Source organism: Pseudophryne corroboree, unplaced genomic scaffold (genome assembly GCF_028390025.1).
Source record: "Pseudophryne corroboree isolate aPseCor3 unplaced genomic scaffold, aPseCor3.hap2 scaffold_1249, whole genome shotgun sequence".
In the NCBI taxonomy this organism is placed as follows: domain Eukaryota; kingdom Metazoa; phylum Chordata; class Amphibia; order Anura; family Myobatrachidae; genus Pseudophryne; species Pseudophryne corroboree.
In genome coordinates this window covers 155844-162947 of record NW_026967875.1, presented here as the reverse complement: position 1 = coordinate 162947, position 7104 = coordinate 155844, and the positions used below count along the sequence as shown (strand labels likewise).

The window sequence follows — 7104 nt, the reverse complement described above, 5'->3', positions numbered from 1 at the left end:
TTGCATTGTGCATTGGAAGGCACAAAGTAAGCAGACAGGAGAAGTCAGGATAGTGCACAAGGGTATAGAAGGGAGGGGCTCAAAAAAAAAGAAGTGGAAACAGACAGCAAACTAGGCTGGAGAGAGACCTTAGACAAAGAGATCTGAATTATATGAAAGCCGACCAGTGGAAACACAAATTATGCAGTCAAGTTTCCCACATTTGGGGAAATCACAGGGGCAGCACACCCAGAGTGCAATGGGTGAGCCTTGCCCTGGGAGAAGCACCTTCATGATCATAGTATCTCACCTGGCAGGTAAGTAGGAGTTGGGCTAGAGCTGGGGAGGGTCGCTGCTCGGGCACCCCCCTGTCAAGTGAAGGAGATCCAACTGAGGCAGCACAAGGGAACTCTCGAAAGAAGAACAAGGCTAGAGGAAGATCTGAGACAAAGAAATATGACTTTTACCAGAGCTGACCAGAGGAAAGCACAAACACAGTCCCCCACTACCACAAATAATGCAGTCGAGTTTCCCACATTTGGGGAAATCACAGGGGTCAGCATACCCAGAATGCAATGAATGAACCTCACCCTGGGAGAACAATTTTCATGACCATGGTATCTCCTATGCAAAATAAGTATGATTTGGGATAGGGCTGGGGAGGGCCGCTGCTCAGGCACATCTCTGTCAAGTAAAGGAGATTCAACTGAGGCAACACAAGGGAACTCTCATCTGGGGACAACAACTGCAGGGAGAACACATATTTTCAAATGAACATGGGAGGGCAGAAGGCTGCCTAATACTGAAGCACCCCCAAACAACAAACCAAATGCAACAACTAGTACAAGCATTCCTGGGGGAAGGTCTGCAGAAGACGGATTTGCATACAGTGATGTCATCCAAGCAGTGGGCCAAAGTTGGCTGGAACCCTCATCTGCATATGAAAAGAGAAAAGGGGTATGCAGGGCATGGCGGCCTTTTGCGGCGCTTGGATGACCCTTAGTTCGCATTAAACACCCCCACCCTCCTTCGGTGTGGGGCTCATGTTGGCAATGCCCCAGCCCCTGAAGCATTCAAGCTGATTTCTTGCAGCATCTGGGCACTGTAACAGCTCCATAGCTGCTCTGTAAGGCAAGTTAAAGGGTGTGGGTCCTGCAGCACTACCTGTAGTTCGCATTGTGCATTGGAAGGCACAAAGTAAGCAGACGGGAGAAGTCAGGATAGTGCGCAAGGGCATAGAAGGGAGCGGCTCAAGAAAAGAGAAGTGGAAACAGACAGCAAACTAGGCTGGAGAGAGACCTGAGACAAAGAGATCTGAATTATACGAGAGCCGACCAGGGGAAACACAAATTATGCAGTCAAGTGTCCCACATTTGGGGAAATCGCAGGAGCAGCACACCCAGAGTGCAATGGGTGAGCCTTGCCCTGGGAGAAGCACCTTCATGATCATAGTATCTCACCTGGCAGGTAAGTAGGAGTTGGGCTATAGCTGGGGAGGGTCGCTGCTCAAGCACCCCTCTGTCAAGTGAAGGAGATCCAACTGAGGCAGCACAAGGGAACTCTCAAAAGAAGAATAAGGCTAGAGGAAGAAATGAGACAAAGAAATCTGACTTTTACCAGAGCTGACCAGAGGAAAGCACAAACACAGTCCCCCACTACTACAAATAATGCAGTCAAGTTTCCCACATTTGGGGAAATCACAGGGGTCAGCATACCCAGAATGCAATGAATGACCCTCACCCTGGGGGAACAATCTTCTTGACCATGGTATCTCCTATGCAAAATAAGTATGATTTGAGATAGGGCTAGGGAGGTCCGCTGCTCAGGCACATCTCTGTCAAGTAAAGGAGATTCAACTGAGGCAGCACAAGGGAACTCTCATCTGGGGACAACAACTGCAGGGAGAACACATATTTTCAGATGAACATGGGAGGGCAGAAGGCTGCCTAATACTGAAGCACCCCCAAACAACAAACCAAATGCAACAACTAGTGCAAGCATTCCTGGGGGAAGGCCTGCAGCAGATTGATTTGCATATGGTAATGCCATCCAAGCAGTGGGTCAAAGTTGGCTTCAACCCTCGTCTGCATATGAAAAGAGAAAAGGTGCGTGCAGGGCATGGCGGCCTTTTGCGGCGCTTGGATGACCCCTAGTTCGCATTAAACACCTCCACCCTCCTTCGGTGTGGGGCTCATGTTGGCTATGCCCCAGCCCCTGAAGCATTCAAGCTGATTTCTTGCAGCAGCTGGGCACTGTAACATCCCCAGAGCTGCTCTGTAAGGCAAGTAAAAGGGTGTGGGCCCTGCAGCACTACCTGTAGTTTGCATTGTGCATTGGAAAGCACAAAGTAAGCAGACGGGAGAAGTCAGGATAGTGCGCAAGGGCATAGAAGGGAGCGGCTCAAGAAAAGAGAAGTGGAAACAGACAGCAAACTAGGCTGGAGAGAGACCTGAGACAAAGAGATCTGAATTATACGAGAGCCGACCAGGGGAAACACAAATTATGCAGTCAAGTTTCCCACATTTGGGGAAATCGCAGGAGCAGCACACCCAGAGTGCAATGGGTGAGCCTTGCACTGGGAGTAGCAACTTCCTGATCATAGTATCTCACCTGGCAGGTAAGTAGGAGTTGGGCTAGAGCTGGGGAGGGTCGCTGCTCGGGCACCCCCCAGTCAAGTGAAGGAGATCCAACTGAGGCAGCACAAGGGAACTCTCGAAAGAAGAACAAGGCTAGAGGAAGATCTGAGACAAAGAAATCTGACTTTTACCAGAGCTGACCAGAGGAAAGCACAAACACAGTCCCCCACTATCACAAATAATGCAGTCGAGTTTCCCACATTTGGGGAAATCACAGGGGTCAGCATACCCAGAATGCAATGAATGAACCTCACCCTGGGAGAACAATCTTCATGACCATGGTATCTCCTATGCAAAATAAGTATGATTTGGGATAGGGCTGGGGAGGGCCGCTGCTCAGGCATATATCTGTCAAGTAAAGAAGATTCAACTGAGGCAGCACAAGGGAACTCTCATCTGGGGACAACAACTGCAGGGAGAACACATATTTTCAAATGAACATGGGAGGGCAGAAGGCTGCCTAATACTGAAGCACCCCCAAACAACAAACCAAATGCAACAACTAGTACAAGCATTCCTGGGGGAAGGTCTGCAGAAGACGGATTTGCATACAGTGATGTCATCCAAGCAGTGGGCCAAAGTTGGCTGGAACCCTCATCTGCATATGAAAAGAGAAAAGGGGTATGCAGGGCATGGCGGCCTTTTGCTGCGCTTGGATGACCCTTAGTTCGCATTAAACACCCCCACCCTCCTTCGGTGTGGGGCTCATGTTGGCAATGCCCCAGCCCCTGAAGCATTCCAGCTGATTTCTTGCAGCAGCTGGGCACTGTAACAGCTCCAGAGCTGCTCTGTAAGGCAACTAAAAGGGTGTGGGCCCTGCAGCACTACCTGTAGTTCGCATTGTGCGTTGGAAGGCACAAAGTAAGCAGACGGGAGAAGTCAGGATAGTGCGCAAGGGCATAGAAGGGAGCGGCTCAAGAAAAGAGAAGTGGAAACAGACAGCAAACTAGGCTGGAGAGAGACCTGAGACAAAGAGATCTGAATTATACGAGAGCCGACCAGAGGAAACACAAATTATGCAGTCAAGTGTCCCACATTTGGGGAAATCGCAGGAGCAGCACACCCAGAGTGCAATGGGTGAGCCTTGCCCTGGGAGAAGCACCTTCCTGATCATAGTATCTCACCTGGCAGGTAAGTAGGAGTTGGGCTAGAGCTGGGGAGGGTCGCTGCTCGGGCACCCCCCTGTCAAGTGAAGGAGATCCAACTGAGGCAGCACAAGGGAACTCTCGAAAGAAGAACAAGGCTAGAGGAAGATCTGAGACAAAGAAATCTGACTTTTACCAGAGCTGACCAGAGGAAAGCACAAACACAGTCCCCCACTACCACAAATAATGCAGTCGAGTTTCCCACATTTGGGGAAATCACAGGGGTCAGCATACCCAGAATGCAATGAATGAACCTCACCCTGGGAGAACAATCTTCATGACCATGGTAACTCCTATGCAAAATAAGTATGATTTGGGATAGGGCTGGGGAGGGCCGCTGCTCAGGCATATCTCTGTCAAGTAAAGGAGATTCAACTGAGGCAGCACAAGGGAACTCTCATCTGGGGACAACAACTGCAGGGAGAACACATATTTTCAAATGAACATGGGAGGGCAGAAGGCTGCCTAATACTGAAGCACCCCCAAACAACAAACCAAATGCAACAACTAGTACAAGCATTCCTGGGGGAAGGTCTGCAGAAGACGGATTTGCATACAGTGATGTCATCCAAGCAGTGGGCCAAAGTTGGCTGGAACCCTCATCTGCATATGAAAAGAGAAAAGGGGTATGCAGGGCATGGCGGCCTTTTGTGGCGCTTGGATGACCCTTAGTTCGCATTAAACACCCCCACCCTCCTTCGGTGTGGGGCTCATGTTGGCAATGCCCCAGCCCCTGAAGCATTCAAGCTGATTTCTTGCAGCAGCTGGGCACTGTAACAGCTCCAGAGCTGCTCTGTAAGGCAAGTAAAAGGGTGTGGGTCCTGCAGCACTACCTGTAGTTCGCATTGTGCATTGGAAGGCACAAAGTAAGCAGACGGGAGAAGTCAGGATAGTGCGCAAGGGCATAGAAGGGAGCGGCTCAAGAAAAGAGAAGTGGAAACAGACAGCAAACTAGGCTGGAGAGAGACCTGAGACAAAGAGATCTGAATTATACGAGAGCCGACCAGGGGAAACACAAATTATGCAGTCAAGTGTCCCACATTTGGGGAAATCGCAGGAGCAGCACACCCAGAGTGCAATGGGTGAGCCTTGCCCTGGGAGAAGCAGCTTCATGATCATAGTATCTAACCTGGCAGGTAAGTAGGAGTTGGGCTATAGCTGGGGAGGGTCGCTGCTCAAGCACCCTTCTGTCAAGTGAAGGAGATCCAACTGAGGCAGCACAAGGGAACTCTCAAAAGAAGAATAAGGCTAGAGGAAGAAATGAGACAAAAAAATCTGACTTTTACCAGAGCTGACCAGAGGAAAGCACAAACACAGTCCCCCACTACTACAAATAATGCAGCCAAGTTTCCCACATTTGGGGAAATCACAGGGGTCAGCATACCCAGAATGCAATGAATGACCCTCACCCTGGGAGAACAATCTTCTTGACCATGGTATCTCCTATGCAAAATAAGTATGATTTGAGATAGGGCTGGGGAGGGCCGCTGCTCAGGCACATCTCTGTCAAGTAAAGGAGATTCAACTGAGGCAGCACAAGGGAACTCTCATCTGGGGACAACAACTGCAGGGAGAACACATATTTTCAGATGAACATGGGAGGGCAGAAGGCTGCCTAATACTGAAGCACCCCCAAACAACAAACCAAATGCAACAACTAGTGCAAGCATTCCTGGGGGAAGGCCTACAGCAGATGGATTTGCATATGGTGATGTCATCCAAGCAGTGGGCCAAAGTTGGCTGGAACCCTCATCTGCATATGAAAAGAGAAAAGGGGTATGCAGGGCATGGCGGCCTTTTGCAGCGCTTGGATGACCCTTAGTTCGCATTAAACACCCCCACCCTCCTTCGGTGTGGGGCTCATGTTGGCAATGCCCCAGCCCCTGAAGCATTCAAGCTGATTTCTCTGCAGCAGCTGGGCACTGTAACAGCTCCAGAGCTGCTCTGTGAGGCAGTTAAAAGGGTGAGGGCCCTGCAGCACTACCTGAAGTTTGCATTGTGTGTTGGAAGGCACAAAGTAAGCAGACGGGAGAAGTTAGGATAGTGCGCAAGGGCATAGAAGGGAGCGGCTCAAGAAAAGAGAAGTGGAAACAGACAGCAAACTAGGCTGGAGAGAGACCTGAGACAAAGAGATCTGAATTATACGAGAGCCGACCAGGGGAAACACAAATTATGCAGTCAAGTTTCCAACATTTGGGGAAATCACAGGGGCAGCACACCCAGAGTGCAATGGGTGAGCCTTGCCCTGGGAGAAGCACCTACATGATCATAGTATCTCACCTGGCAGGTAAGTAGGAGTTGGGCTAGAGCTGGGGAGGGTCGCTGCTCGGGTACCCCCCTGTCAAGTGAAGGAGATCCAACTGAGGCAGCACAAGGGAACTCTCGAAAGAGGAACAAGGCTAGAGGAAGATCTGAGACAAAGAAATCTGATTTTTACCAGAGTTGACCAGAAGAAAGCACAAACACTGTCCCCCACTACCACAAATAATGCAATTGAGTTTCCCACATTTGGGGAAATCACAGGGGTCAGCATACCCAGAATGCAATGAATGAACCTCACCCTGGGAGAACAATCTTCATGACCATGGTATCTCCTATGCAAAATAAGTATGATTTGGGATAGGGCTGGGGAGGGCCGCTGCTCAGGCACATCTCTGTCAAGTAAAGGAGATTCAACTGAGGCAGCACAAGGGAGGACATCTTGCCTCTGTAGAGCCAGTTTGTGCAAGGAGAGATTGATTGATTCTTTTTTGGTGGGGGCCCAAACCAACCAGTCATTTCAGTCAGTCGTGTGGCAGACCCTGTCGCTGAAATGATGGGTTCGTCAATGTTTTTCTTTTCAATCTAAGCACCAGCAGTTTTCTGTAAGCATCTGCTTCGCTATGATGATCAACACGTCACAAGGGAAAACACTCAGGGCTGGAGGCGTAGATCTTAGGACCAGCTGCTACAAGCATGGCAGAGGTGTCACTATCACTGGTGACACCCAGAGAGGCGGCGAGGGAGATTGTAATGCAGTGCGCGCAGATAAGCAGGGCAATGGTAAAAAGGAGGCATGGTCTCATAGGTAGGGGCGTGGCCTGAATCACCATTTTGTTGCTGCGGGTATCCCGGGGGTTGGGGGCTGCACCCGGGGACTAGTGTGTGAGTAGTGCTGGCTCCTGCACAGTGACAGAAACTGGGTGTTGCACGTAATGTCACAGTGAAACACCCATATTCTGTCACTGAAGAAGAGCCGGCACTTTGGTGTCACCCCCCTTGGCGGGTGACACTCGGGTGTGTGCCGCAACCCCGTTGTGATGCCACTGACCCATGGGAAGCTTTACGTGGCTTACCCATGTGTT

General features: G+C 50.3%; 12 non-coding genes across 12 annotated transcripts; all 12 read right to left on the bottom strand.

Annotated features, from left to right (window-relative positions):
* Positions 1-141: 141 nt before the first annotated feature.
* Positions 142-304, bottom strand: LOC134993158 (U1 spliceosomal RNA). The gene has a single exon (XR_010197045.1). It is a non-coding gene; the product is annotated as a U1 spliceosomal RNA (small nuclear RNA).
* Positions 305-456: 152 nt separating this feature from the next.
* Positions 457-620, bottom strand: LOC134993152 (U1 spliceosomal RNA). Its single transcript, XR_010197039.1, has one exon. It is a non-coding gene; the product is annotated as a U1 spliceosomal RNA (small nuclear RNA).
* A 671-nt stretch (positions 621-1291) lies between these two features.
* On the bottom strand, positions 1292-1454 carry LOC134993157 (U1 spliceosomal RNA). Its single transcript, XR_010197044.1, has one exon. It is a non-coding gene; the product is annotated as a U1 spliceosomal RNA (small nuclear RNA).
* A 152-nt stretch (positions 1455-1606) lies between these two features.
* On the bottom strand, positions 1607-1770 carry LOC134993155 (U1 spliceosomal RNA). The gene has a single exon (XR_010197042.1). It is a non-coding gene; the product is annotated as a U1 spliceosomal RNA (small nuclear RNA).
* A 671-nt stretch (positions 1771-2441) lies between these two features.
* Positions 2442-2604, bottom strand: LOC134993160 (U1 spliceosomal RNA). The gene has a single exon (XR_010197047.1). It is a non-coding gene; the product is annotated as a U1 spliceosomal RNA (small nuclear RNA).
* A 152-nt stretch (positions 2605-2756) lies between these two features.
* LOC134993151 (U1 spliceosomal RNA) lies at positions 2757-2920 on the bottom strand. Its single transcript, XR_010197038.1, has one exon. It is a non-coding gene; the product is annotated as a U1 spliceosomal RNA (small nuclear RNA).
* Positions 2921-3591: 671 nt separating this feature from the next.
* LOC134993156 (U1 spliceosomal RNA) lies at positions 3592-3754 on the bottom strand. Its single transcript, XR_010197043.1, has one exon. It is a non-coding gene; the product is annotated as a U1 spliceosomal RNA (small nuclear RNA).
* A 152-nt stretch (positions 3755-3906) lies between these two features.
* LOC134993153 (U1 spliceosomal RNA) lies at positions 3907-4070 on the bottom strand. The gene has a single exon (XR_010197040.1). It is a non-coding gene; the product is annotated as a U1 spliceosomal RNA (small nuclear RNA).
* A 671-nt stretch (positions 4071-4741) lies between these two features.
* On the bottom strand, positions 4742-4904 carry LOC134993161 (U1 spliceosomal RNA). The gene has a single exon (XR_010197048.1). It is a non-coding gene; the product is annotated as a U1 spliceosomal RNA (small nuclear RNA).
* A 152-nt stretch (positions 4905-5056) lies between these two features.
* Positions 5057-5220, bottom strand: LOC134993154 (U1 spliceosomal RNA). The gene has a single exon (XR_010197041.1). It is a non-coding gene; the product is annotated as a U1 spliceosomal RNA (small nuclear RNA).
* A 672-nt stretch (positions 5221-5892) lies between these two features.
* LOC134993159 (U1 spliceosomal RNA) lies at positions 5893-6055 on the bottom strand. The gene has a single exon (XR_010197046.1). It is a non-coding gene; the product is annotated as a U1 spliceosomal RNA (small nuclear RNA).
* A 152-nt stretch (positions 6056-6207) lies between these two features.
* Positions 6208-6371, bottom strand: LOC134993162 (U1 spliceosomal RNA). Its single transcript, XR_010197049.1, has one exon. It is a non-coding gene; the product is annotated as a U1 spliceosomal RNA (small nuclear RNA).
* Between the last annotated feature and the right edge of the window lie 733 nt (positions 6372-7104).